Source organism: Lycium barbarum, chromosome 5, assembly GCF_019175385.1.
Source record: "Lycium barbarum isolate Lr01 chromosome 5, ASM1917538v2, whole genome shotgun sequence".
In the NCBI taxonomy this organism is placed as follows: Eukaryota; Viridiplantae; Streptophyta; class Magnoliopsida; order Solanales; family Solanaceae; genus Lycium; species Lycium barbarum.
The window spans coordinates 5,935,363-5,953,223 of NC_083341.1; the positions used below are offsets into that span (position 1 = coordinate 5,935,363).

Genomic DNA, 17,861 nt, shown 5'->3' on the forward strand with positions numbered 1-17,861 from the left:
AATTTTCTTTTGTTCATTCATCTTAATTGGAAAATGGAACAAATTCACAACATAAATTCTCATGTGCCCTCACAATCAAGAGAGAATCCCAAACTCACAAAAAAATGCAATTTGAAACACAAATGGGATATCAAATGGAAAGAATTAACTCTCTTCTCTCACAAAGATGTTCAATTGCACAAGTAGTACCATAAGCTTGCCCTTCATGTATTTCTCCGCTAATATAGACACACTTGGTTCAAAATCAATTAGGACTTAAAGGGTTGTAATGTAGGCTTTTGGTTAAGGTAGGGATATAATTTGGAAATGGTGACTCAAAAACCTCCCTAAGCACTACAATTTTCAACAATCAAAGTACACTTCCTTTGAAATTTTTCCACCCTTTTTTTTTTTTTTTTTTTTTTTTTTTTTTTTTCATTTTTCATTGCACCACTTAGTCTTCCCATTATTCACAACTCTTTATTCTTTCTTCAATTCCTTTTTTTTTTTTTTTTTTTTTTTTACCTCTTCGCCTTAAAAGTAACTCCCACATAACAACTTTTTCCAACCATCACCCCCAAACTTAGGCTTTTAGCCTATATTTGCACTTTCAACGCACTTAAGGAGGTAGGGTACCAAAAGATGGATCAATGAAGAACAAAAGGTTAAAGTTTGTAACATGGTTGCCAAAGAAAAGGTTAAAGGCTCAAAAGGGGTTGACTAGGGAGAATATGCAAGGGTAGGATATTTAAGGCACAAAAGCGGTTCAATGAAGGCCTAACATCATTTTTCAAACCAAGTGTAGTCTAGGATTTCACCTTGAAACTCATTCCGGGCAAGTTCTAGACCACAAATAATGCAACAGAACTCACAAATAAACCTCATCACACATGGCACATGAAAACTCAAGTAGAATATGTATCCAAGAACAAATTGAAACAAATGAACTCAAAAAGTCACTCATAGCCAAAAGAGACTAATTAGTGAAAGTAAGAGCCAAAAATTGAATCTAAAAGTCACAACAAGAACCCTTACTTCAATCATTTTTTTCTTTTTCAAAAATCAAGAATTCATATGCCAAGATTTAAATATGTTGGTACCAAGTAAGCCAAAAGTTAGTCAAGAGGCAAAAAAAATCACATCCCAATACCATTTTTACTCCTAAACTACCTAACTAAGAATGAAAATAAATTAAGTAAAGTGACTAATCCACAACATGCCAAAAGAACGACATTTTCAGAAATTTGAGCAAGTTCCATTTGTAACAACGTCTATCCACAGCCACAACGACAGTCACAAAACAAGCCCGACAAGGTTACAAATAAAGCATAACCAAAATATAATGTGCTAGCTATCACATGTCACCCCCAACTACAAACAATATAGTGTCCTCACTGCACATAATCAGACAAAACATAAAACAGTAAGGAAAGAGAAAAAAAAAAAAAAAAAAAATTTTTTTTTTTTTTTTTTTTTTTTTTTTTGCTCACTGGCACGACCTGCGACCCGTCCTGCGATTTCGCAGGTATGACCTGCGAGTCGCAGGTACGACCTGCGAAAGATTTTTTTTTTTTTTTTTTTTTTTTTTTTTTTTTTTGTCTCTGTCACACTATGCGACCAGACCTGCGATTTCGCAGGTATGACCTGCGTTTCGCAGGTATTACCTACGTTTCGCAGGTTATGCCACCAGATTTTTTTTTTTTTTTTTTTAACTGATTTTAGGGGCTGTCCAGATATCCAACATGCTCAAAACAACTCCAAAAATTCTGAAACTTTGTAGATTAGTCAAAAACCATAAACTAAACTATTCTAAAAAATAAAATTTCAAAAACGATTTAAAACTTTTAAAACGATGGGTTACCTCCCACCAAGCGCTTGATTTAACGTCGCGGCACGACGGTTACCTTTACCACTTTTCCTTCCATTTGGAAGATATGAATTTGCGCCCCAACTTTGAATCAAGATCATGATGGCGCTCATGGGGCGGTGGCAGAAAAACGAGGCCAACTTTCGGGTATCGCATTTTGCACTTCTTGGCCCTTAAGTGAGGCATGCCATTTTGTCTTCTTGGCATAGCAAACTTCAAAATGAAAACGCTTTCTTCTTCATTTTCACAATTCTCCATAGGCTCGGTTAGTTCAACTTCCATATCATCAACCAAGCACAATGTTGAAAAATGGTTGGAATGTGGTCTAAGGCGCTCCATTTTCAAATTCACTTCATTTTTGACATCCTCACCCAAAAATGAACTAGAGTCTTCAAAAACCATTATATGAACTTTTTTATGCAACTCTAGTATCATTTCTTCAATTTCGGCATCTTGCATTATATTTGGATTGGTCGGTTGGCAATTTATCATTAGCTCTTGAAAATCAATGTTGACCACTTTTTCATTGGAAACTAACTTAAAACTACTATCCATGACTATTTGATGTTGAGTATTGCATACCTCAACTTTTGCATTCAATTCGGCTTTCAAGTCACGGATAGCAATTTCAAGTTCCTTCAACTCTTGCCTTTGCTCAACATGGATTTTTACAAATTCTTCCACCATCCTCGAAATGTCTTCTCGATGATCCCCATAGGCTCTAAGTTGTTGAGCTTGAGACATAAGCCAATCTTGGCTCACTATTTCCACTTTGTCAAGGCTTTCTTCAAGTTGAGAGTCATTCAAAGCTTGTAGAAATTCACTCTTGGAGACATTCATGTTTTGGTCACTTTCTTGCCTACTTTCAACATCCTCAAGTTGTTGAGCATTATGAATCTGAACCAATAATTTCATTTGATCCTCCAAGATGTGAATAGCTTTGTCATTGCAATTAATTGCTTGCCTCAAGTCATCAAGTGGTTGCCTCAAGTCCTTAACCGCTAAGTCCTGTTTTTCAACTTTTTCAAGGATGGTCTCTAACATGAGCATTATCCTCTCATTTTGAGCATTTGAGGCTTCTTCCATTTCCTTATCCCTACTATCATCAAAATCACAACTAGAATAGTCATAGTGGGGGTTCGGGGAAGGGAAGGACAAATAATCACAATTATCCCAATGACCATTTTGACCACCACATCTATCACATATACTCCACTCATAGGTTTGGGATTGTGCGCACAACCCGCCCCCGGAAGAATTCAAACAATTTTGCCATGAGTGTGGTCCTCCGCAATAAAGACAAGGGTCATCAAAGTATGCATAACTACCATCCGACCAATTATCATTATATGATGCCATTTTTTTTTTTAAACTGAACAGTTTTTGCAAAAAATAAAAACTGGACAGTTTTTCAGAACTGGACAGTTTCTGCAGAAGCAAAAACTGGACAGTTTTTCAGAACTGGACAGTTTTGCAATTCTGCAAAACTGGTCAGTTTTTCAGAACTGGACAGTTTCTGCAGAAGCAAAAACTGGACAGTTTTTCAGAACTGGACAGTTTTGCAATTCTGCAAAACTGGTCAGTTTTTTTTTTTTTTTTTTTTTTTTTTTTTTTTTTTTTTTTTTTTTTTTTTTTTTAAAGCAATGAAAGTTTGAACCAAAGCAAGTTAGCTTAAATCCCAAACTAACTCAAATACGCCAAATTGTTCCCCGGCAACGGCGCCATTTTTGATAACGTCCAAATACACTCCTCAAAGAGAAAGTGTACACGGTCGTATGCAATATATTTACCCAACTATGAGTCGGGGTCGATCCCACAGGGAACAATGTGCTAGGCGATTAAGAAAGTAAGGAATTTTTACTAACTAAGCTCTGCCAAACGATAAATGATATTTTGGGTTTTTGAGAAATTTATGACTAATGCGAAAATATATAAACTAACCTAGAAAGCAAGTAAATTGATCAATGGCCACAAGCATGGATACAAAGGAAATTACACTCAAGTAACGATCCAATATATTTTATGATATTACAACTAAGAGCGGGTCTATGTTAATAGATAATGATTTCTAAAATCTCATTGAAAGTTTCTCAACCAAATCAATGAATTTCACTCTAAGCTTTCTCAAGCCTTAGAGTGTGATGTTAAACACAATCAATTCAACCTCAAGTTAACTATCCTATCTCTAGCTCAAGTTATTAGATGGGTTTAATGACCCAAATCCTTGCTATCAAACTCTTTTCCTAACTTTCACTTTCTTTCTCAAGCAAAGTAAAAGTGCTTAGGCACAAATAATGTTTGCAACCATTAGGAGATATTTAAGCATGAAGAGTTAATAGAAAAACAATAAACCCACTTCATTAGAAATAAAAATCATTCAATACATAAGCATAACAAGAGATTCAATCCAAACTTTAATCAAGAATATTTTCATAAACAAGATTCAAGTATTGAAATGAAATACTACACACTTAGATATACAATACAAAACAAGAGATTGAAGAAATGAATTAAAGGTTTAAGAAATGCTCAACCAAATCTTCAAATCTTCAACCCCAAAGTGTGGTGTAGATGAACCCTAGCCTCCAAGCTTGCAAAATGGCAAAAGATGAATAAAATTGCTCCCTTCTCTTTCTTTTGTAATTACCTCATTTTTTCAAGTTCCAAAAATGACAAAATATGCCCCAAATTTCAGTTTTTGCAGTTCTGCCCGTTTTTTGCAGTTCTGTCCCGTTTTTGCAAAACTGTCCACTTTTGACAGTTTTGCAAAACTGTGCAGTTTTTGTCCAATTTGGCCTCTTTTTGACTTGGTTTCTTCCGATCACTTCTAAATCACATAAACCTATAAAATGGAAGTAAACGACATTAAATGCACTATTTTTTCAATCAAAACATAGCAACAATCTAAGATTAAAGAAGAAATAAGTTGGTAAAATACCAACTTATCAAGAACCCTCTGTCTGGGGCAAAGTCTCCGGAGCAATATATACCTGGGCCCTGGTAGTCCTCTGGACCCGGCTAGTCTCTCCTACGGCAACTGACTTGGCCTTTTGGGCCGCTGTCGCCTTTTTTGGAGGCATATCTGCAAATATAGCCACTCGTTAGGAAGGGGTCATCCTGATAACACAGCTCTATCGCACGATCTAAGACAGAAAGAAGGGTAGTATCCTAAATGCCCTGTAGCCTCCTGTTTATAGGCGTGGTGCACAACACACCGATAAACAAGACTCTACTAGACACGGTCTGTGGACATTCCGAGGACGAACTGCTCTGATACCACTTTTGTCACGACCCAACCCCGTGGGCCGCGACCAGTGCCCGAGCTGGGCACCTATACGTACCCGATACCCCAAATTAGCATATTAACAGAATAATAATATAATAATAATATTAGTGGTCGCTACAGAACTTAGCAGAAAAGCAGACTTGGCACACATAGGCCGATAAGGCCATCACAGAACAGAATATCCCAAACATATGTACAGAACCCACACAGATGTATCCACAGACCTCTACAGAACATATCATAATCATAAGACGGGACAGGGCCCCGTCATACCCTGAACAAAGTACATATCCAGATAGCAGTGACAGACTGTACCAAAAGATGGGCTCTGTAGAAGAGAGCGCCCCAAATAGCAGAAATAGGATCCTAAACGTGTGGATCAGCGAACCTGTCGTCAGTACCTGCGCGGCATGAAAACGCAGCCCCCGAAGAAAGGGGGTCAGTACGAAATATGTACTGAATATGTAAAGCGGAATCACATAAGTCAAATCATATTGGTTACAGAAAATGAGTACAGAATCCAGAGTGTCAAATGCATATTTCCAAAACAGACAGAATGCGTACAAAAACATATGTCATATCATATCATATCCGGTCCCTGCCACGGGACTCGGCAGACAGAATGTGGCCACCCTCCCGACGCTGGTGCCACTATACAGAGAAATCAGAAAAAGGGGCGTGGCCCCGTATCATATAATGTCATATCAAAATGGCCATACAGATCAGATCAGAATAGGCGGACATGGCACATCATACTCCACAGACCCATGTACGCGTATACCTGCCTCCTCACAACGGGACGCGGCGAACAATGCAGAGAATTACGCTTGACAACATATCCTGGCCCGGGCTCAGTGTGGGAAACATTGGGACATCCACGAATGGAGTAGTGAGAGACTAATGCAATTTAAAAATATCATAAGTATTTTCAAAGACTCGATGAGGCGTAGCGAAGACAAACAAATCAAATGGAGTCGGACGGAATCAGAATTAATACAATTCGGATATCATAATAATTTACAAAAATATAACTTTACTGAAGTCATTCCGAGTGTCAAAATAATTTATAAGATTTAATAGAATATTTAGAATAATATTCATTAAGCGATTAGTAGGGTAATTAAAACATTTCTTTCAAAAATCGCTTAAAAAGGAATCTTTAGCATATTAGGGGCAAAACCGTAAATAGCGGGCCCGCCTCGGGACAAATAAGGCGGCGGGCTCAAATTGTGCCCTCTAAGCATATCGAATCACCTAAAAAGGTTCTACAGACATTCTATGACTTTCTGAGTAATTTGGAGCAAAATCGCATAATTTCAGAAAAAGCGTATCAAAGTAGTTCAATTCTATTGAAAGAAAAACTGAAATTTTGTCTTGCGGATTCCGAGGGCCAAGAGGTCCTTCGAGGCCCGGATCCGACCCTAACATACTAGGGGCATGCCAAGGGAAGAATTGGGTTTGCTTTACATACCTTTCACGCTCCTTAAGCCTTTCCAATCTCACTTCCCGTTTCGTCGAAAAACTGCAATTGGTCAAGTTTACCAATTGTAAGCTAATAATACCAAAGTTCCAATTTGATGCATAATTGGCTACCGAAATTTCGGCAGCACCTCTCCTATACATATAGCACCCCGAGAATTCAACTCGGCTATAATTCATCAACAACAACCCAAACAACAACATTAACATCAACAAAAAGCATTAACAACACAATTATCCTTCAACTAGTCATTGTTTCCACAACTTGCCATAACTTCCCTTCTAATCCAAACTTTCAAACTAACATCATTACTTTCACATCCATAATTACTCAAGATCATCACAACATAGATTTAGAGGCATTTCATATCATTTTCCTTAAGATATACACTTGATATACATAATATACAATTTTCCGCCAAAGTCTTAATTTATGCAAAACATCAAATCTTTGGCATATAACTTCATAACAAGTTTCCAACTTCCAAATTCATCAATGATCATCACTATTAGCAATCAAACAACTTCATTTCCTTAATGTCGGAAAATTATACTAAAACGACATAAGTTTCTATATTCCAATTCAATACAAACTTATATCATTCTAACTTCATTCACATATCAAGCATTACAATAACACTCCAATACACTAAACAAACTTAATCCATTTTATTCTCAAGCCAAATACACCACACGGCCAAGTGCTATTTTAGCAATTCAATCAAATTTATTCCACTTTCATTCTCAACATGAATTCCATCACATTCACAACTAGAATACAACATAGTTTCAACACATTTTTGGCTATACAACATATATATACACACGGCTACACCTCCAATTCCAAACCCACATTGCAAACTTCCATTTTTCCATCCAATCAACACATTTCTACATACTACAACACAAACAAAACTCAACAACACAATAAAAAGGTAGAAATTCTTACCTTTTCCTCAAGTCTCCTTCACTTGAATATATGATCACCTTGGAGATTCTAGTGCTCCCCACTCCAATCCAACTATACCAAGATGCAAAGGAACCTTGAATTAGTAGGAATTTAACAAGAAATGAATTTTTGAAGCAAGATTTTGGAGGGTCAATTTTGCCCCTCAAACCCGAAACCCTCTCCCTTTTCTTTCTTATTTTTGCTTTGTTTGGTCTTGCCTTCTAATGTCTTGAATCTTCTTATACATATAATATCAAGACTTGGTCACATGACCAAGCACATGACCAAGTAAAAATGGGCTTGGATCAAGGCCATTATGTTAATTAATCTTATGGAAATTAAATACAAATTTTGGGCTTGGGCCAAGGCCATCATGGCCGGCCACCCCCTAATATTTTGGGCCTCAATTGTTTCTTATTTTACAAGCCCAACAACTTGTGAATCGTATTTTGTAATTCCCGAAACAAATTTCCAAAATTCCAAAATTACCCTTAGCCTTGTCCCACACTTTCATGACTCTATTCTTTCATGCATAACTCCTATGTTCAACAAGATATAAAATTAATCTTATATCTCAAGAATCCCATATAATTCAAGTTTCTCCAAACGTGTGAAAACACGGGATATAACAGGAATAAAACAGGAAAAAGGTAAATCATGGAGGATCTCAAGGGAGTGGTGGTAGACAGTTTTCTACCGGAGGTCATCAGGACCCACTCCATCTGCAGTTAAAGATTTAAAGGGAAAATAAACAGGAAAGTGTAACAGGTACAATTTGAGTTGGACATATGAGGTAAGTTCATCATTTTTATACTGTTTTCGAAATTGGGAGCCTTGTGTGGCTACGATATGATATGATATATGTATATATGTTGGCCTTGTGAGGTATTGTTGGTATTTCCTGCGTGCAGGTTTTGGGATAGTAAGAAATACAGAGGAAACTCTGCCAAATTTTTCCTAGAAATAGAAGGAGAATAAGATATAAGTTCGTAATATGTCTGGAAAAGCCATGTCAATAGTAATGATAAGAGTTGACTAAGTTACGAGTACGGCTGACCTTGAGAAATATAATTTGACTTCGTATTCAGATGAACGCCTTGAGTGGGTGGCAGTTCGGATACATCCGAATGTGTGTTAGAAACCAAGGGCTTAAGTTAAGTTCAGAGTAGAGTCATTAGTGGAAGAAAAAAATCAGCCAAGCCGTAAAAGAGCAAACTACAGAAGAATAGCCTTTAAGAGTTGTCAAAAAGGGGTTGTCCTAATATTTACAGTGTGAGCAGAGTTAAGTCGTTAAGAGAGAGTATGCCAGTTACGAATACAGTAACAACCTGTTCATGTAAGTAAATTTAGTTTTTCCCCATGAGCAATTGCTTAGATATGAGTCAAAAAAAAATCGTCAGTGTTGTAGAGTACAAAGAAATTACAGAAGATAAGGAATGTTAATTGCAATTCCATCAGAAGAGAAGAATTTATAAGTATAAGATGTTAGCCTTGGTCTAAGGTGGAGATGCATAAATCGCTAGTAAGTCCAGCGAGATAATTGAAGACCCGAATGGTTAGTATGAGATATGAAGAACCTCAGTTAAGTTAAGTTGGCATAATGAGATAGTCTACATGAGGAATATGCCTCATCTTAGAGGAAACCCGAAGTAAGTAGACTGATCGTCGAACGAATCGTGTCAAGTTCAATTACTATGGATTAGGCGATCACAGAAAAGCTATGAGATCATGCCCAGTTATGTGTCATAAGGGTAGTGCCATTGCACAAGACTCTAATCTCTAAAGTGCTCGTAAAAGACTTAGCGTACAACCGTACTATGAGTATTTTAGGAAGTATCTCAAAAAAAAAAAAAAAAAAAATCAAGTATGGGAAGTACAACTCATGATTTAGGCAGACAAGAGAACTAAGGTGAAAGAATTTCACTACTTCTCCAAGCTAGGAATTCGACTTTCAAACTCCGAAGTGGGTGGAGTTATTGCCCAGAACATGGCATTCCTGCTTGGTCATTTAATTTAGAGAGAAGCAGTTTGGTGATTCCTACTTACTGCAGATGAAAGAGGGGATTCACGAATAGAAAGCCTTAGCTTTTGAACAGGAGGGAGATAATGGCACCTTGAGATATTGAGGCAGATTATGCGTTCCAGATGTTGATGGACTCAGAGAGCGAATTATGTCAGAAGCTCACAATTCCAGGTATTCCATTTACCCAGGTTCCACTAAGATGTATCATGATCTCAAGGAGATTTACTGGTGGAACAATATAAAGACGAATGTGGCAGATTTTGTAGCTAAGTGCCCGAATTGTCAGCAGGTGAAAGCCGAACACCATAGGCCTGGTGGCTTGGCTCAGAATGTTGATATTCCTGTCTGGAAATGGGAAATGATCAATATGGTCTTTGTATCAGGTCTACCTCGTTCAGCTAGGAGGCATGATTTAATTTCGGTGATTGTGGACAGACTTACGAAGTCAGCACACTTCTTGCCAGTTAAGACCACAGATTGAACAAGAAGATTATGCCAAGTCATATGTTAATGAAATTTCCGGATTGTATGGGACCCTAGTGTCCATTATTTCAGATTTTGGTGCTCAGTTCACAGCGAACTTCTGAAAATCCTTTCAGAAAGGATTTGGGTACGGAGGTGAACCTTAGCACAGCTTTTCATCCTCAGACAAATGGTCAGACAGATATGCTATTCAGATCTCATGTTATGATACTCATGTTAGTTCAATACTCAGATATTTATGTCAGCTTAGTACTCAGGTATCAGTCCAGTACTCACGTATTCATGCCAGCTCAGTATTCAGCTAATCCAGTATTCAGTTAGCTCAGTATTCAGTCAGCCAGTCTTCAGTCAGTTCAATAGACATTCAATTTAGTATCTCAACAGTTTAGTAGTCATGTATTCATTTAGTTCAGTAACCATGTGTCCTTGATTTCAATGGTAATTGGGATGATCACCTGTCTCTCATTGAGTTTTCGTATAATAATAATTATCAAGCTAGTATTGGGATGACTCCATTTGAAGCTCTGTATGGGCGAAGGTGTAGATCACCAGTTGGTGAAGCAGAGTTGCTAGGACCAGGTTTGGTTTATCAAGCTATGGAGAAAGTCAAGTTGATACAGAAGCGTTTGAAAATGACGCAGAATTTCCAGAAATTTTACACAAATGTGAGACAGAAGAGATTTATGATGAAGCACCAAGATTTTGAGGTATGTAAGCTTTCTTTTCATGCTTTTGGTCGTGTGTGGCCAATGTATAGTGCTATTGTGATGTAGCCCTGTGAGGCAATGATATTATGGGCTGTTGTGACAGGTTGGTAGTGCCATATTACAGGGGAAACTCTGGCGAAATTTTTGTAGAATCTTGAATGTTATCATTAGAGGACGTATGTTCCAACAGAGGGGGAGAATGTTACACCTAGGAAATTTCTCCGTTAGCATACCGCGAATAGACCCACGAAGGGTATGACGTATACGACATGTTGATGAGTAAGGAGTAATATTTAATGATTCTAAATGAGATTACAAAGACATTTGAGGTAGGAGACGAAAGTTGTTAAGGAAAGCAAGGTATATGTTGTGTGTCGGGCAAGAATTACGAGTATCGACATAATGATGGCTTAATGACATTTTGGAGAAGAGTTATAATGTCCCTTATGTATTCAAGCCTCACGTTTCACGATCGAGTTCATGTATTCGTTATTCATGTCTCATGTTTGGGCATTGATGTTTTCATGAAACTATGTCATGTCAGTTTTCATGCCCCATGTCATGTTATGTCTCATGTTCCACGCTCATGTCATCTATCCAGTGCCCATGTTCATGTCTCAGTATTCACGTTTCCATGTAACCATGTCATGTTAATTCAGTCTCCATGTTTCATGTCATGTTTCCTTCACGTTCATGTAATCAAGCCATGTCTAGCCATATTCTTAACCATGAACCATCATTCGAGGACGAATGATCCCAAGGGGGAGATATTGTAACACCCCGCATTTTGGGACTGAGTTTAAGCTCATATCATTAGAGTTCTAGTGGAAACATGGAAGGTTTGAACGTTTTGCGAAAATGGTTGATAGGCCTATTTCGGGCAGCGATAACTCCTTGATCGGTTTGGAATTTGGGAAAGTAACCCCAATGAGGTTGTCGTATGTATAAATACCTTTCTAACGATATAAGGATCAAGCCAATCAGAGATCGGAGCAAGGAGATATGATCGTCTCAATATGGCTAATAGTAAGGCACTTGAAATCCTATAGAATCGGCTAAGTTTTTGATACGTCTGCCTTCCAGTAAACTTTCATGAAACTCCGTTGGGAATTTGAGAACACTTCACTGATGAAAGTTGTAGCCCTTTGAAATATCTTTCCAACGGTATCTTACGGGGGTCAAACGGACATCTGTGCAAAGAGTTATGCCCATTTTACTGAAGCATGTTCGCTGGAAATTTCTGCCAGCGTAACGGTGACGTTACGGACCGTAACACGTGTTACGGGCCGTAACAGTGGACCGTAACGTCCCGAAAATTTCCAGAACCTCACTGGAAATTTTCACCAAGGTACGGTACCAAGTTACAGTCCGTACCTCGTGTTACGGGACCGTAACAGTGACCGTATCTTGGTCCGTATGTACGTTTCGGGTCACCTGACTTCGGGAGGCCATAACCCTATCATAGCTTGGGAATTTAGGAAACCCCAAAGAACGAAAGTTGTAGATAATTGAAATACCTTTCCAACCATAGGTTGTGGGTTCACAGGCGACATCGGGATAGGGAGATATGGACGTTTTAAGACAGAAAGGTCCCAACCCATTTTCAAGTTGGGTCAACCCATTTCCCCTCAGTATATATGGGAAATGTAACCCTAGCAGCCCCATTTTTTTCCCACAACTTCAGATTTTAGAGAGAGGAAGTGAGAGAGAAGGGAAATTAGAGAGAGAAAGTAGAAAATCAACCAAGTTTAAGGCCCCGAATCCCGAAGCTCGTGAAGGATAAAGTGTAGTACAAGTTGTTGCCGTCATTCTAAGCTAAGGATCGAACTTGGGGGTGTTGATTTCGTGATTACTACTCTTGAAAGGTAATGTTTCTACTCCCTAATCATTTATGGTTGTGAATTGATGAATTCTTGGAAGAATAATAATTGGGTTTGATGAAGAGAATTATATGAACTATGCTAGAGTTGTTGAATTGTTGACTTGGGATTGTTGTATTCATATGGTTGATGAAGAATGACGTTAATTGAGATTGTAGAATTAGCTAGAATGAATAGAATGGGGATTGGGTGAAGAAAACACCAACCATTAATGAGGGTTATAGAGCTTCATGCCCACTAAGTGTTTGATAAAATGCTTAGATGAACAAAACATGGATATTGTTGCTAATATAGAATCCCTATGGCTTGTATTGCTATAGATTGAAGTTGAAGGGATTGAAGGACATTGTGATACGCTCAAAAGCGGGAAGTTAAGGTATGTAGAACTTCCATCCACATGTGGGAACCTCTACGTTCTTCCCCATGATCCGTTTCGTAAAATCTATAAAGTTCAAATCCTAGGGCATTAAACCCAACATATTGGTAGCCCGTAATTATGTATGTATGTACATGAATCCCGTATATATGTTCGTTATTGTATTCCTAACCTTCCATTACGGACATTAGGAATCCTAGATTAATCCATGAATCATGAATTCTTCCTCATGTGTTCTCATTATGTTCATATGAAACTGCATGAGTTATTTTGCAAGTTATAAACATGTTTTCAAGTCAACTACAAATATATGATTATGAACTATTGTATTACTCATGAATCAAGAACATGTTTGCAAGACTATGACAAGTCATCTTATGAAACTATTTTACAAGTTATTTCATGAAACCATGTTTACAAGATTATTTCATGAAACCATGTTTACACGCTATTTCAGGAAACCATGTTTACAAGTTATTTCGTGAAATCATGATTTCAAGACAAGTACAAGTAAATTCACGAAAGTCATGGGCTTCTTAGCCAAATATATTATGTTCATGTTTTTGGGAGTTGCACAAATTACCGAGAAGGCTCAGATAGCCCGAAACGACGGAGCCACCGTAGGACAAGGATCGCTCCGCCCAGATAAGACGATACCTTAATTTTACACTGAATGGATCCATCAGGTACCTTACTACCTTATACTCAGGCAAGGTATGAGGGCTCTGCTGGTCCGGCGAGGTACCAGACTCCACGTACCCACGTGGTAAATTACTACCTTATACTCTGGCAAGGTATGAGGGCTCTGCTGATCCGGCGAGGTACCAGACTCCACGTACCCACGTGGTGATATGATATGATATGATACGTCGGTTTATGAAATGCTCTCCCTACTTATCATGTTTTACTCATGTTATATATATATATATGTACTCATGCTCATGCTCATGTTCATGTCCAAGTTTTCAGTTTCAGTTCTTATCATGTTATTCCATGTCCCATGTTGTTTCTCTCGGTTGCTTTACATACCAGTACATTCAATGTGCTGACGTCCCCTTTTTATTGCCCGGGGGCCTGGATTTCACGATGCAGGTACTGATATACAGGACGACACATCTGCTCAGTAGGACAACATTCGTATCAGCTTATTGGTGAGCCCCATCTCATTCGGGGTTTAGTCAACTTTTATTTTATGATTAATTATGCATCTAAAGGTATGCTGGGCCTTGTCCCAGTAAGTATGTTTTCCAGTCAGACTCATGATAGAGGTTTCATAGACTAGACAGGTCAGTTATGTTATGTCAGACATTTGGAGTTGTATAGCCATTTTGGCTCACTCATGTTTAAACAAGTATTGTATTAAGTATTATGACTTACTATGTTTTATAAAGGCTCATCATGCGTTCACGTTATATTCCGCTTATGTCATGCATCATGTTGATTCAGCAAGTCATGTGGTTCGCTCGGTCACATGTAGTCAGGCACCGAGTGCCGTGTTACGCCCAGGCCATGGTTCGGGGCGTGACAGGACTGGTGGTGGAATGGAGAACTTCAAGAGAAGGTGGAAGCAAAGAAGGCGGCGTATGCGACGTTACTAGACAACAAGGATGATGAGGAGAAGCGAATGAATAGGGAATTGTATAAGATGGCGAGGAAGGAGGCAAAGTTAGCTGTTACAGCGGCAAAGACAACAACTTTTGAACGCCTGTATGCAGGACTAAAGGACAAAGGCGGGGATAAGAAGTTGTACCAACTAGCCAAGGCGAGGGAGAGGAGGGCGCGTGACTTGGATCAGGTGAAGTGCATCAAGGACGAGGATGGCAGGGTACTGGTGGAGGACGCTCTCATTAGACGGAGATGACAGTCATACTTCCACAAACTCTTGAACGACGAAGGGGACAGAGATATTGTGTTGGGAGATTTGGAGTACTCCGAGAGGTGTCGTGATTTTGGATATTGTAGGAGTATAAAGGTTGAAAAAGTTAAGGGTGTTGTTCGTAGGATGAGTAGGGGAGGAACGACCGGGCCAGATGAGATTCCTGGGGAGTTTTGGAAGACTGCAGGCAGGGCAGGTTTGGAGTGGTTGACTCGGTTATTTAATGTCATCTTTAAGATGGCTAAGATGCCCGAAGAATGGCGATGCAGTACAATGATTCCATTGTACAAGAACAAGAGCGACATTCAAAGTTGCAACAACTACAGAGGGATCAAGTTGCTAAGCCACACTATGAAAGTGTGGGAAAGGGTGGTGGAGATGAGGGTGAGGAGAGGCGTGTCTATCTCAGAGAACCAATTCGGATTCATGCCGGGGCGCTAAACTATAGAAGCTATTCATATTGTACGGAGACTGGTGGAGCAGTATAGGGAGAGGAAGAGGAACTTGCACATGGTATTCATCGACCTAGAAAAGGCATACAACAAAGTGCCGAGAGAGGTTCTATGGAGATGCTTGGAGGCTAGAGGTGTACCTGTGGCGTACATTAGGGCGATCAAGGACATGTATGATGGGGCCAAGACCGGGGTAAGGACTATGGGAGGAGACTCAGAGCCTATGAGAGGAGACTCAGAGCACTTTCCAGTGGTGATGGGGTTGCACCAGGAATCAGCTCTTAGCCCATTTTTATTCTCCTTAGTGATGGATGGATTGACGCGACAAATTCAAGGTGAGGTGCCATTGTGTATGTTATTTGCAGATGACATAGTCCTGATTGATGAGTCTCGCAGCGGAGTTAACGCTAAGCTAGAGGTTTGGAGACAAACTCTGGAGTCTAAAGGGTTCAAGTTAAGTAGGACTAAGACAGTACTTGGAGTGCAAGTTCAGTGATATAGTGCATGAGGCGGTGTGGAAGTGAAGCTTGGTACCCAGGTCATACAGAAGAAAGATAGTTTTAAGTATCTTGGGTCTATTATATAAGGAAATGGGGAGATTGATGATGACGTCACACACCGTATTAGTGCAGGGTGGATGAAATAGAGGCTTGCCTCCAGAGTGTTGTGTGACAAGAAGGTGCTACCAAAACTTAAAGGCAAGTTCTACAAAGTGGTAGTTAGACCAACTATATTGTATGGGGCGGAGTGTTGGCCAATCAAGAAATCTCATGTTCAGAAGATGAAAGTGGCGGAAATGAGAATGTTGCGATGGATGTGTGGGCACACTATGAGCGATAGGATTAGGAATGAAGTCATCCGAGACAAGATTGGAGTAGCCTCAGTGGAAGACAAGATGTGGGAAGCGAGGCTGAGATGGTTTGGGCATGTGATGTGGAGAGATGCAAATGCCCCAGTGTGGAGGTGCAAGAGGCTGGCTAGCGACGGTTTCAGAAGAGGTAGAGGTAGGCCGAAGAAGTATTGGGGAGAAGTGATTAGACAGGACATGGCGCATTTCCTGCTTAGCGAGGACATGACCTTAGATAGGAGGGTATGGAGGACTCATATTAGGGTAGAAGGCTAGTAGGTAGTCGCGTTTATCCTTTCTTACGAGTAGTTATATTGTTCTATAGTTTTTTGTCTCTTGATTTCTGCGAGTATCTGTTGATTTATAATGGCTTATTTACTTTCATTGTTTTCATTTTCATAATTACTTTGATTTGTTTGCCCGTATCTGACCTTTCATATGCCTTTTCTTGAGCCGAGGGTCTTCCGGAAACAGCTTCTCTACCTAAGGTAAGGGTAAGGTCTGCATACACTCTACCCTCCCTAGACCCCACACTGTGAGATTCACTGGGTATGTTGTTGCTGTTATTGTTGATCATATGTCCGATCAAAATGAAAAAGGAGTAAGTTTAAATTTCGAACTCCGTCTTTATACTCCCTTCTGTTAGTTTAAATTTCGAACTCCATCTTTATACTCCCTTCTGTTATTATTTAGTTGTCATGTCCACAAAATATCGTTCTTCTCAAGTACTTATCATAAAAAATCTAGAAAGTTTTTTTTTTTCTTCAACTTGTTCTGGAATTAAGGGGCAAACAAATCATAGTTCACTTATTTATTGAAAATAGATTCATGTGATCAAATATTAAAGAATTAATAAGGGTAGATTAGTCAAATTAATTTTCTTATTACTTCTTCTGTTCACTTTTGCTTATCATGTTTCACTTATTGAGAGAGTCAATTAGACTAATTTTCGAAGCTAAATTGAATTAAATTAATTTAATATTTTAAAATTAAAATTTATATATTTAAAAATTACATGAAAACTATTATAAGTTGCAACTTTTCTCATATCAAGTTGGTGAAAAAATACATCTTAAAATGTTCGTCACAATTTATGTAGTTTAAATCTCGAGAAACGAAAAATATCACATAAATTGAGTCACGTGATGTATGTGATAATAAAATAGAGTACGAAAATATTCCTCTTGTCCAAGAGTAACATAAAAGTTCCTATTATAAACTGGATTAGCAGATTCTTTATCGTTTAATGAGAGAGTGGTTCGGGGATGTCGAGGTCTTGATCATATACATATATATTATTAACAATAATTCAACGTTCACACTTAGAGCACGTTTGGATTGGCTTATAAGTTGCTTATAAGCTGTTTTCAGCTTTTTTGAGTGTTTGGCTGGCCAGCTTAAAGTCATTTTGTGCTTAAAATAAGCTCTAAAAAATAATTGAGCCTATTTGACTTATCTTATCTAAAGCATCTTATAAGCTGAAAACAACTTATAAGTCAAAAAAAATAAATTAGACTATCCAACTTATTTTTTTTAGTTTATAAGCTATTTGTAGCTTATAGACATAAGTCCATCCGAACATACTCTTAATTCTTTGTCTTTTCCAGAGGTATCAATGTACTTTAAGCACACTAACAATAAAATATTATCTTGAGTG

The 17,861-nt window shown here is 38.5% G+C and overlaps 1 long non-coding RNA gene across 1 annotated transcript; it reads left to right on the forward strand.

The window, feature by feature from the left end:
* Positions 1-12,465: 12,465 nt before the first annotated feature.
* On the forward strand, positions 12,466-14,252 carry LOC132642230 (uncharacterized). Its single transcript, XR_009583070.1, has 3 exons — positions 12,466-12,638; positions 12,974-13,029; positions 14,122-14,252. It is a non-coding gene; the product is annotated as an uncharacterized LOC132642230 (long non-coding RNA).
* The last annotated feature ends 3,609 nt before the right edge of the window (positions 14,253-17,861 follow it).